Raw genomic sequence first — 14,180 nt, forward strand, 5'->3', positions numbered from 1 at the left:
TACAAACAAGACCCATAAATCATACCTTCTCTCAGCTATAAAATAAAAGTTCCAGGCATGAAAGAGCTTAACAAGATAATGAATGGTGGTAGGGGTTATTATTTTGGAGTCCTCACTATCATGGTGTGTATACCCAGAAATGTTGTGGACAGAAAGAGCACAATGTTTTGATGGTCCCATTGTCTTAGGACCACCTCAGATGGAGTTATGAGCAAACATGTTTTGCAAAAGTAATGCCCTGCATAGCATTATGGGGCAAGTTTCTGTGCCACAAATATTTTAGTATGTTGATATGATTATAATGCTTAAAACAGCCCCTAGAGGACACCACAATGAAAATATCTTTTGTATGAAACATGGTCATGTAACTATATAGTTAGCCCCTAGAGAGCATAACCACACAAAAAGAAAATGCTAATAAATACAGTAATGCAGTGTAACCATGTATTTAACCCCTAGAGGGCATAGTGCATTACACATTTCAGGGGTAACAGACCTATAACTATGATTTTACAAACAAGGCCCTTAAACCACAATCTATTACCAGCTAAAAAACAAAAGTTAAAGCCCTTAAAAAGACACTGAATTGTGGGAGAGGTTATTATTTTGGGGTCCCCGCTAACCTAGTGTGGGGACCCAGAGATGTGGACAGAAAGAACATGATGTTGTGAACGTTTTGGTGGCAGTCCCATAGTCCTAGGACTACCACAGTTATGAGCAAAAATGTTTTGCGAAAGTAATGGCCTGCAAAGCAATATGGGGCGAATTTCCCAAGTGCAGTGAATATTGTGGTATTGGCTCTCCTGCTGTGCCGGAAGAGCCGCATTCGCTTTTAGGATTTCTATTTTACGTAAATCATTTACCAATTTTAAATGTTTTAAGGGGAGAGCCAGCAGGAATGACTCTGATTAGATAACTATGAACAATGTAACCAGCACTTCAATACCGCCGATCGAGTTAATGCTGCTTTGCCTGTTGGCGCTGTGAGCGCCATGGCCGCCATGCAGCACGAAGGGGAGAGACAAAAGATAAAAATAGTTTACGCACACTAAAGTATATCGGCAATCGTGCAATAATCCATGTAACAGGGGCAGTCTGCAAGGCGTGATAAAAACAGCCTCAAGGTGGGACACATGTAAAGCATTTACCAATGACATCAAGTGATTTTCGAAAGGCTAGTCCAGGAACGAATGAAAGTGATGGACGTGAGATTGGCGTGGATAAAAGTCCACAGTACTTACCACAGGTCAAAGCACTTGCACGCTTGACCTAATGAGCAAGCTCGCTTCCACCCATGTGACTAGGGTTAATCTTAACTCAAAGTATTTTTTTTTAATGGAGCCAAACAGTGCATTGTACAGCACAATGTCACTCGTACATTTGGTAAAATCTTAGGTTTTGAATGGGCACTCACAGAATATTCCAGTACTTTAACAGTTTGTCGAGCACGTCTCAACTTCCGAGGGAACGTTGGAGGTTGGTCTGTTCAAAACAAGTATGGAAAAATAGGGTATTTTTTCAGAACAATCTCATTAAGTTTCGGAAGAATTGAAGGAGACGAGTCAGTACAAAAAAATCCCATTTGACAAGGCCAGTTGTTTTTATACCATCTTTCTATAGTTCTGTTGTTCGCATACATCTTTTTTCAGTCCCCCCCTTCCAAGCAGATTCTGAATTATTTGTTGTAAGTAATAATATCCAATGGAAGATACACAGGAAAAATATAAACGTTAACCAAATGGTGCACTCTCAGGCTGTACACAGCACAGCTAGACAGATTTTTAAAGGGTCAAGTAGCACAACAATAACTGATTCAGATGCTCTTGTAGGTTTGAATAGTATATGAATTTGCCAATTATATAACACAAATTACCACTAATCAGATATGCCAGCACTATACTAGGGTGGGCATCATCATGCCATGGATGTCCACAGTATGCCAGGAATTACCACCATTATGCCAGGGATATCTTCACATCAGGAATGGACACCACTGTGACATAGATGCCCACAAAGTGCCCAAAATTACTAAATGAATCCAGGGTCAGAAATATACCATGGGAGGAACCATTGTGCCAGGATGCTCACAATGTACCAGGGATTCACACCTTTAGACAGAAATAGGCTTAATGAGGGGAGCCCACCAGCATTACTGTGCAATGAATGCCCACACAAAAAACAATAATTACCACCATTGTCATTTCCAGTGTTGGACACTAGCATGCCAAGGAAGCCCACAATCGGCCAATAATTACTGCCATTTTGCCAGGTACAGCATTTTACCAGTGTTGGACACTGTTATGCCACAAATCCCCAAAATAGGCGAATAATTACCACCATTATTCTATGGTTAGCACTGTACCATGGGACTAGGGTGAACACCACGCATAGACTCCTAAACAAAATACACATATGTACGCACAGGCACATAGACATGCACCAACGCATGTATACAAGCTTGGCAACATTATTTCATATTTGTTTTAATCCACTAATGAGCTGCATGTGCATATGATACAGCTATCAGGCTGCCTCACGAGCCTCGCCTCCTGGTTTGCAAGTCATGGCAGTCAGAGTTTAATCACTCTAACAGTGTGATTAAATGCATGGAGTCTACTCAGACCCTGCTATTTTTAATCCATGCTCCTCTAACCCAAGTTTACTTTCTCCTTGAAACTATTCTTCATAAAAGAGCATCTCTGCAAGAATCTGGATTATTTGGGAGGACGGCTGTCCACTCCAAGGAATAATCACAAACCTTGTCATTGTGAACTGTCCAAATCACTAAATTAACCTGACCTCAACCCCTTGATAGTTATGGCACAGAGCAGATAGGCTTAACTTAGGGCAATGTATAAAATGTTTATGCAGTATCAAAACAGTAGTAAAGTCAAAATGCAAAACAATTAAAATTCCAAACTTTTAAAAATAGAAGAGTAAAATTTAATAAACACAATCATACCAAAATAGCAAAATATCCAATAAGGGGAACCGGAGTTAAACATTTACTCGAAATAGTGCCAAAAGTGCTAGACACCAATAAAAGACAATAGTCGTGGTAGGCCAGGACCAAAGCACAATTTCAGGCTGACTACAATGGGGTTCAGATCAGATACACCCCCAGGTTTGTCCCAATCATAGATTTAACCTTCTGACTTAGGGCCTGATTTTGATCTTGGCAGAATCAGTCCTGCCGCGTTTTTCCCTTGCATAATCCGTCTGCCCACTAGTTTGTCCACCTGCTTTATTTAGATGCTGGCACGCCCATAGGCGAAAGTCCATCTGCAAACCGGCATCACCGCCATAGATTTACACTTGCATCAACAGCACCATAGGCAAACTCAGCTGGCTGGGGTACCACAGACAGTTTTACCATCGGGCCAACAAAAATATGTCTTTCCGTCGTAACTGTGGTGACTAAACCTCCAAACCTGAGTTGGCAGAATCTAAGGCATAAAAGGTTGTAACTTACCTGTTTTCTACTTTTCACTTCCCTTGCCGCCATGAACCTGATCTTATCAGTCCTACCTTTGCTGCTGCTACTGGACCACGATGAAAATTAACCCTGTTGTTGTTGGAACCAAAAGTAAGTGACTGTTTTACCTGTTAGAATCTGAATTGTCTGTGTACATCACCTCTGGCCTCGTGCAGTTAAAAAAAATACTTGCAAGCAATAGTCCAAATGCCTATGTGTGTAATGTGATAGTCTAAGAAATTGTATGAAACACACCTGTATATTTTATTCACATTTACCAATTTGGTCCAAACTGCCTTCATGCTAATAGACACCTACACAAAAAGTCACATTAATCCCAAATTCAAAATGTGTCCATACAGATGTGTTTAATCATTTTCCCTAAACTACCAAATCAGATACATATGCATTACACATTATTGGAACTACATAAATCCAATAGAATGTAGTAATTGCACTACACAATGCAACAAGTGTGTTTACAAGAAATGAACATTCCATGTCACCTCTAAACTCAAAACATGTCATATATTTATAAATGTCACATTTCCCCTTGTTTAGTGCATTTTCTGGTAACCATTAGATTTTTTTAAACTCAGAAATGTTTTAATGTGTAACACATATGGGTTTCTTATTAACACTTATCATTTAAAAAAAAATAAACACACCTATATTCACAAGTTACAAAAGTATAAACATGTTTAATTCTTATGTAAGTGTCCATTATGATGATGAATGCTTGCATCAATATTAACATGCCCATTACAAATGTTCATCACTAATGTATGCGCTATACAAATACGTCAAAAATAAAACCTATTTTGTTCACTATCATAAATGAAATTAAGTTCATGTTACTTACATTTGCATAAATAACATTTTCATCAATCAATTACTATTAATTAAAAAATAAAGTCAGGACAAACTTTGTGAGAAGAAATTATATTTTATTAACAAATGAGATACTTCTCTCATAATCATTTTATTCAAGATAAAATAATAATTGTCCATAAAATATTTGGTGATTCACAAATTGGATTTCTGGCCCAGAACATGCCTTCTAATGACACTGCCAAGGGACAATCTCCTCTGTAAGGTGCATCTAGTGGGCAGAACAGACACCTTAGTGATCCTTCTTGGGAGGGGTAGGTTTTGGTTTCTTAGGGGTTAGGGACAGGTAAGCAGTGAAAGCAGGTGGAGGAGAAGAGGTAGAAGGGATGAGAGGGGATTGGGTTTGGGAGGTAGGAGGAGCTGGAGTGGGTGTTGTGTATGTGCCTGTCTGTTTGGCAGGTGCATGTGAGTCTGGTGTTTGTGGTGTATGTTTGGGTGTGTGTTTCTTTGAAGGTGTATGGTGTTCTGGTGGATTGTGCATTTGGTTGATGTAGTGGTGGGTGTTTTCTGTGAATGTATTTGGATGGGTGTGCTGTTGAGATGGTTGGTGTGGTTGTGGTGTGTGTGTGTGTGTGTGTGTCTGTATGTGTCGTAGATGCATGTGTGTCTGTTGTATGTTTGGATGTGTGTGGTTTTGTAGGTGTTTTAGATGTGGGTGACTGTGAGCGTGTGGGTTTGGTGGGTGTTGTTGATGTGTAGGTGTATGTGTGTGTGACTGTCTGTTTGGATGAGTGTGCTATTGAGGTGGATGTTGTGGTGCTTGCGGGTGTGCTAGTGGTTGTGGTGGTGCTTGTGTCTGTGATGAGTGTTGTGGTGGTGCTTGTGGGTGCGGTGGTGGTGCATGTGGGTGCGGGGGTGGTGTAGTGCTTATAGTGGTGGGTGTGGTGCCTGTGGATGTAGTGTCCGTAGGGTGTGTATCCTGGATGGGTGCATGCTTGTGTTTCTTTGTGTGTATGGGTGTGCTGCCTGTGTCTGTTTGAGTGGGTGCATGCAATGAATTGAGTGTGCTTAAGATTGGGGTCAGAGTTGGGATTTGGGATGAGAAAGAGACCGGAGTAGGGGCAGAAGGTTGTGCCAGATGGGGAGCTGCAGTCAGTGCAGTGGCTATCTTTGCAGGCAATCTCTGCATGCCAGCCACTGAATTTTGAATAGCATCCGGGAAAGCACCCATGTGTTGTATTTGGGAACCAAGCCCCTGGATGCCATTCACAATCAATGTCTGGCTTACAGAGATACTGCGTAAGAGGTTGGTAGCCTCTTCACTGAGCGCAGCTGGGAGTGGGGGGCAGAGGGGAGATGCCTGCGGCAAAGGAGACTCCAGCCCTTTTAGGGGGGTGGGTTTGGCCAACTGAGGGTGGGGGAAGAGGGAGGGTGGAGATGGGAATCTGGGTGGCAGACAAGAATGAAGATGCAACAGGTCCTGTAGGGTCCACCACCACTAGCGACTGGTTCGCTTGTGGATGCCACTGATGAAGATGTAGAGCTGGTGGCCTCCGTACCAGTCCCCTAACCCTTCATGCCATTGGCTCTATTGGTGCAACACTTACACTTTCCAGAACTCTTCTTGTGCGCTGGACGTGTGTCAGCCTGTATGTTGCTGCCTTAAATTGTTTCTGGAAAAAAAAGAAGTTAAATAACAATAAGAACTAAAAAAATAATTGACCCCCTTGATGCTGCTGTTGGGCTCTCAACTGCCCATCAAGGTCTAGATAGGCCACCGCAAGTATGCAGGCCATTAGGAGGGGGTCAGTGTGTGTGTACGCGCTTCCATTTTGTGATGACTGGCCAAACTGGACTTCTGATGGCTTTCGAGTCCAGCATCGTAGGTCCTCCCACCTCTTTCTGCAATGAATGCTTCGCCAACTGTGGACCCTCAGGGGTCAATCTTTCTTAGCAAGTGCCTTCTATATGGTCTTTTTCTGTTAGGCTTTGACCTGTATAGATACCAAAAAATAAAAAAAAGTATTTGTGAGGCTTTGTTTGTTTATATTGATGTAACGCAATTTTGAAAAAACTATCACAAGCATGTCTAAAACGTAAGTACATCATATTGTTTTCAATTTTGTAGTGACTGGTTGACTACCCTCATCACTTTACATGTACTTATTTTACAAATCCAGGCCACTAACACCATGTAGATCAGGGGTCTGAAACATTTCCTGTAGTGAGAGCTACGTCTGATCAGTGCAAATCATTGTGAGGTACTGAACCTAAACAACATGCACATAATTTCCACACACCCCGAGGCCCAGGTGCATTGGCCTAATGCCTAATGTCCAAAGAGCCAGAGTCTATGGTTATTACCATATACTATGAATAAGGCCACTATGAAAGGTCTGACATGTGTGTCAGTGATGGCGTGTTCTTTGGAAATGCATAGCTGCCAAGTTTCCCAGGTCCATGCATGATGTGCTGCTCCAGTCCAGGTTTTTGCCTTTGAATTCTCGGACTAGTAGTCTTGTTTTATAATGGAATAAATGAAAATACAAGTCCCAGAATCCAAAGGATAAACGTGGACTGGAGCAACACATCACACGTAGACTTGGGAAACTTGGCTGGGCTGGTGAAGGCTGAACATGAATGTGTATGAATTTGATATGTATTTGTATGGGTAACTGAGATTCTGTGCTGTATGTACTAGCAGCACAGGACATATTTTCCCCCTATGTGCCACCATTGCATGTATAATACAGACAGACAATCATTAATCTGGAAACGTGATAAATGTAACGGTAAAACAAATTATGCAGACAAGTTCATAACTTGTATTATTTGTTAGCACTACATTTCTCTCATTTCACCATAAGCCTGCATTTTTCAGTTATACTTATAGCACAGTGTCTACTGGCCACTGGAAGTAAGGGGCATGCAGATTATGAATAGAAAACTTTGAAATGTGAGTAAATGGAATTGAAACGTTACCTTAATCGTCAAGATAACTGTTCATTGCATTTTACAGACATTTAAAAACATTGATAAACATCATTTTGTTCACTGCCAAATTATTGAGTTGACCACTCCAGTCACAACAGTTCACTGAGGAACTAAAAGGGACCATTTAGCGTGTGTTTAAAAAAAATATTAGTTAGAAACACATTTTCCTTTTAAACATGTACCTGTTGCACTGGGGTCCCATACAGCTGGATGTATAGGGACAGGACCTCTGTTGTCAGCAACTCCAACTCCTCTGCTGAGAGGTTAGGGGCCCTGTCACCTCCTTTGAAGGGCATGGTGGCTCCCAGAGGTTAGTAACAGCAGCAAAATTGGAGGAGGTGTTTTTGGCTGCAGTGTTAGAAGGCAAGTGAGCTTTTTTCAGTACGCCGGGTACATGTACACGATGTATGTGATCCTCAAAAGAGTCGGAGACATCCGTTGGCTTTCATACGGTGATGTCACAAACATAGCCTATGGCTTTGTCCGTCGTGGAGTGTTACATTCTGTCGGATTGCAAATGTCCTTACGGCAAGGTCAGGTGCCTGCCATTTTAGAATGTGAACCAGTGTGTTTTTTAATGTGAAGTGCATCCCCACCAGTCAAATTGGTGGCTAGTTTGTTTATATGTACAAAATGCAAATGTTACTATATTTGTTTAAATTTAAAATAGTATAATGTGATGTGTTACTGTGTTTAAGTGCAGTAGTGGTATGGTTTAATTTATACTTCTATTGACAGAAATCTATAGAAAAAAAGTCATGTGTAAATAACACATTAACAATGTTATTATTTACACACTATTTTTTTAAAATATCAGACGTTAAAAAATGTTCAATTTAATTCCATCATCACTTGCAAAATGTTGCATATAGATATGTGACAAAAACATATTAAATCTTACAAAGACATGAGATGTGTGTTGATTTTGCAATTTATTTTTCCATATTTGAAGCAATATTTGAGTTTTTTCTTAAATGCAGACAAATGATCCCAGGGAGAGGTCGAAGACGACAGCCTCAAGTGTTCAGACCATTTCCAGACATTGCCTCCATGGAAGAAAGGGATATTATAAAAAACTCAGATTGAATAGGCAATCTATTCTTGATTTATCTCATCAGCTCTTTCAATGGAGTGCTACAAGACGTTCTTTCTTTAGTGATGAGACACATCAACAGCTTCATCCAGTTTCCACAAACTGAGGTTTTTGCCAATGTGAAGGGAGATTTTTATGCTTTGGGTGGCCTACCACATGTGATTGGAGCAATTGAGTAGTTCCACCACACACCAGAGAACAGGTCAACCACAATCCAAAAAAAATCAATTTAATCAATGTGCAGGTTGTCTGCTTAACTGATTTGTACATCTCAAGTGTGTGTTCCTGTTTCCCAGGATCAACACTTGATTCCTTTGTACTATGGAACAGCAGCATGCTCCTGCAAAAGTCACAACTTGGACCTGAAAGGGCCTGGCTAATTGGTGAGTACAATCCGTCATTATAATTATTTGGTTAATTTATAGTTTGTGGATCTGCAACGGGATTACATATTTTAGCACGATTGATTTTTTATTTCATATAAGAGACTCAGCTTATCCTAACCGACCATGGTTGTTTGCACCGCCGAGGAATCCAACAACACCATGGGTAGTCCTATTCAATGAGGCCCATGGAAGAACACGGAGGCGAGTGGAGCAGGCTTTTGGGCTCCTAAAGGCCAGATTTCACTGTCTGGATAAGACTGGCAAAGCCCTCCTCTACTCACCCGATAAGGTGTACAAAATCACCATGGCCTGCTGCATGCTGCATAACATATCCCTGTGATGGAACATCCCATACATTGCAGAGGATGGAGAGGATGATGAGCCACTGGATGAGGATGTTGAAATGCCCAATGAAGATGATAGTGTTGAAGAGGAAGGAATTGGCATACGCCAAGATGTTATTGACCATTTCTTCACGAGTGTAAGTATATCTTTACATAATATTACAATCAATATCAAAACAGCTTGTACAATAATGAGCATACCAGTCTGTGCTGGGCATTTTTTAGGAATGTATAGTTCAGGAAATTCCAAGGCAAAGCTGTTTGTTGTTCAAAGTTTTGACCAATTGACCTCTGTGTTTATTTACATTGTCTAACTTTGATTGTTCTAAGTAAATGTGTCCTCATAACTTATCTTTTGTAATGTGTCTATATTGTGATGAAAAATCATTATTTTTTCTTGTCATTCTGTTTTAGAATCCTTCATCATGTCATCTCATTTGAACATTTCAAAGTTGTGACATTTGCAGTTATACGCTGCGGTTGCAAAATACAAATGGAAATGGGTTAATTCGGTGAAAGACAGACACACTTTAGATGTATATATTTTGTACAAAGACAACTTGCATAGTGATTGAATGGAAGATTTGGAGATTGCATTAGACTTGTTTCCTGTTGAATGTTGCCACCTAAGCAAATGTTCTGCTTACCTTACTCTAACCACATGTGTAAGTCGAACCATAGCATACTCATCTCCCTTCACATCTGTAAAATCCTCATTTTGTGTTAAGTGTATGAAGCTGTTGATGGGTCTCATTGTAGAAAGAAGTTTTTGTTGCACACCACTTTAAGTTGGACGTAACATGCCATCAGATACTTCCACAGTGTATTGGAATAATCTGGTGGGTTCAACATGTAGTATTGCCATGATTTTGCTTATTGGTTTAATTGATGTGGGATTCTTATTGTGAGGCAGGAAGTGTGGCTCCAGCTGATGACGTGCTTCAACAATAGCTGTTGAATCTGTTTTGTAGGAGTATATCCCGTTCTCCCGTGTGTCAAGGTCTGGAAGAGTAAACATAAAAATGGCACAGACTATATTGGTTATGGAAGTTTTTTTTAAACAAATTGACAAACTATTCTTTATTACACATGTATGAAATGTATACATTAAGATTTGTTGTGTTTGTTATATATGAGCTTTTTAGGAAATCGGAGAAACTGCCTAAATGTATTTTGGGATTATGTGTATTGTTTAAAAAAATGATGGCAGGAAGAAGTTAAAAAGTAAATACTGCAAGAAATACATCAACAGTCTTGTGATATTCAAATTTATTTTACAAACACAAATAAACTGAAACAGGATGTAAACCAGAAAACCAAGGGAAAAACAAAAGAAAACAGTCAATCATGGTGAATGAAACTATTACTGTAGAGGCAAAATTGTTTGAAATCAAATATACAAAATACCACTTGCATCCAAAAGGTAAATGTGTCCAGAAAATAGTCCATAGAGTGAATGGTAAAGGAAATTAGGTTCTGCATCTCTAGCGGGTGGTAGAGTTCTTGCCATCCTCTCCTGGTGGTCCTGATCAACACCCTCTCCTGGGGTGGGGTTGGAGGGTGATCCACCATTGTAGGGACTGAGGTAGTTGCATTATGATACTTCTTGTGGCAGGGCCTCCCTTTCTGTGGCTGAGGTAGGTGTAGTGTATCCCATGAAAGGGTTAGATGTTGCCAGGAAAGCCCTGCACATATGATGGTAAATGCCAAATAGCACCCCAGTCAGGGAGCTCAAATTAGAGTTAATATTATATATTTCCACATTGAGCTCCCTCTGCAACTGCTTCATGTTAGTGAGCTCTGTCAGGACCTGGCCCATTATGTCTTGGGACTGATTGATAGCTCCCAAGACTTGGTCAATGGTGGCCTTGGAGACAGTGAACCCAGTGGCCTCACTTTGCTGGCCCACAGATTACCTCCCACAAACCCTACCCCCACTGCCCTGTGCCATTTAGCCAGTGTGCACCCATCCCACTGGGTCCTGGCTGAACTGGGGGTGGGGGGGGGGAGGTGGTGGTGGTGGTGTTGGCTCAACAGCAGCTAGGACTGAGGGGCAAAAGTAATGTTCATTTGGACACCGGAAGTGGAGGTATCCATTGGCTGAGGTGTTGTAATTTCTGGGGGAGGGAGTTGTAGGGGTGGGCCAAGTGAGACTTACAGTAGCTGTCCACCCAGACAAACTAGATGGACCAGTCAGCTCCTCATCCTCCGGACGTGCAGGAGTGGAGTCCTCACTGAAGACTTGATCATAGTCGGGAGCGGGGGTATTCTCAGTGGCAGATGGTTGTCCACGTACTCTGGGTGTAGGACCTAATATGAATGACAGGAAAACAAATTGTAAAACTCTGGATTATGCATTAAATGTGTCTTGAGCTACAAAAGTAGGAAACTAATTAAAACATATGATTAATAGTATGATTAGACCTTTCAGTGCTTTTGTGGTAATTACCCAAACATTATCAGTTATACATGTGCAAATGTCCAAAACAAACATGTGAAGAGATGTCCTGAAAAGAAAAAGATTATTAACGAAGTGTACACAAAATATTGTACACATTCAACCCAACTCAGTAGAGTTGAAATGAGAAGTAAACCATTCCAAGGTCTAGCAGCCTAAAAATCAGAATATTCTACAATTTAGTAGAATTAATGGCATTGGTCATCGTATGAACTTTGCTTAGTAACTTTATTGCCATTACAACGTATATTCTGCATACAGCATAACATGAAATACATTTTTCAAGTCTACATACTTTGATTTGTGAAACCAATTACATGACTTTAATGAAATTACAAGAAAGTGGGTACATACAAAATTAGACAAAATAATCCCATATTCATTGCATAAAATAGGGATAAATGCCTAGTATTTTGACATATGTGCATATATAGAAGAAAAGAGAGTATGAGCAACATCACACTGCAAACATATTTTCCAAAAACATAAATAAGGCATCATGGTATTTGTAGTTCTTTCCATTTGACCTTGCCAACAATTGAAAAACTGTAAGTTAAACATTCCTAGTAAAATAAATGCAGTGATGAAATACACAGATTTGCTAAATTATGACATGTGAAATATGTTAAAAGGTGAAAAAAGATTTACAAGCCCCATGCCTTCATGGTTTAATCGATGGGGGTTTGAACCTGTTGTCTTCACTACAACAAAATACATTCAGACAAACAAACAAGCAAGTACAAGAATTGATCAATGAAGGACAACACACATATTGACCACACATAATGCCCAGTAGTAAAAGAAGAGATGGTGCCATAATGCTACTAACTTTTTAAAAAACTTTTATTTATGCATTATTTCAATAAAAACAGTTACAACAACTTGTGCTTTGCGACAAGTGTGAGTATCACATCCCTTCCCCCATTACAGAAAGCATTAGAACAGTCTCTGTGCAGGAAACATCACATTTCCAGGCCGACATACAGAACACACCCAACAATAATCAAAATAATTCCCACCTAACATGTTAGCTCACTTATTCAATAATCGTCTGCAGAACGTCATGTCCTCATATCACCCATGCTTGCCTCCAGCTCCAAATCACTATGTTAATTGAATGAATCGAGCATTGCCCACAATATAATGGTACTAACGTGATGATGACAATAGATTTGTAAAATTAGTTATTGGGTTTACCTGTTTTACAAAGGTGAAAAACACATTATCACAGCTACCTTAAGAGGAAAAACATTTGTGTTTGAGACATTTATAAGTCTAACTTACCAGTGTCCACTCTACTAGGAATTCCCTCTCAAGCCTTCAGTTTGTAGGATCTGCAAGACCTCCTCCTCCTAGGGAAATAGTTGCAATAGGGGCTGTGAAAATCACCACCAGTCCTCTGTACCTCCAGGTGACACTTGGAGGCCAGGGAACACACTCTCCCCTGCACGTCATTCCACCTCTTTCTAATTTCCTCCTGTGTGTGCAGATTGTTTGCTACAGCATTCACTCTGTCAACTGTTCTGGGCCACATTTGCCTTTTCTGAGATACCGTAATATTTTGTACTTGTGCTCCAAACAATTGTGGCTCTACTCTAATGATTTCTGATTTCATCCACCATGACTGAAAATTCTCTCTCCGTGAATTGGGGATTTCTCCTCCCTGCCATAATGAATAAATAAAATTGAATGTAATGGAGGAACCACAAGTTAAGGGAAACAAATTAAACAACTTAAAAATTAACAGCAGGAGAAACAAGTAATAACCTGACTTCTGTGTGGCAAAATCAGCAGCAAAATGTTTTTGTGCAGTGGAATGGCAAAGGATCATGGTCTGAAATGGAGTGTGTTTTATAGTGTTTTATAGCATCCCTCCAATAGCCACAGACATGGGACAATGTTGAGCGGATCACACAACGGACTCCTACTGTCAGAGAGCTGCTGCGAGAACAACACCAGCAAAAGGGTGAAATCTAAATTGCCACAATCCTGCCATCCTGATGGCAATGGAGTGGTGTTAGCCAGCATAGGGGTTTGCCACTTGAGCAATGGTAAACCGCTTGCACAATGGACTCTACTTTATCAACGCGGACAGAGGTTCAGGCTCCATATGCTTAAATATAGTGTTTGGAATTCCGTCAGCTTGACAAAGTACTTGGAACCTCCGTCACAGTGGGAAGAGGGCAATTCCGTCATGATAGAACTCAAGCTCTTAGCCGGCCCACGACAGCAGTTCAGCATCTCCATTACCGACATAATCAGCATGCATGCTCTTGCATCCACTGACTACATACTCCTCAGAGACTTAAACTTCCACCTCGAGAACACCATCGACAACAACACTGCCACCCTGCTTGACAACCTCTCCAACCTCGGCCTCAAACAGCTCGTCACAACACCAACCCTCTCCGCAGGACACACACTCAACCCTACTTTTTCTGTCAGAAATCACATCTCTTTCAGCCACACCCCCGAACTCCACTGGACAGACCACCGCGGCATCCACTTCTCCTTCAAGAAACCCACAACACACCACCACCCACAATGGATCCCTCACTGCAGTTGGAACAAGGTCACCGAAGATCAACTTATCGCAACC

This window comes from Pleurodeles waltl, chromosome 9, assembly GCF_031143425.1.
Source record: "Pleurodeles waltl isolate 20211129_DDA chromosome 9, aPleWal1.hap1.20221129, whole genome shotgun sequence".
Taxonomy (NCBI): Eukaryota; Metazoa; Chordata; class Amphibia; order Caudata; family Salamandridae; genus Pleurodeles; species Pleurodeles waltl.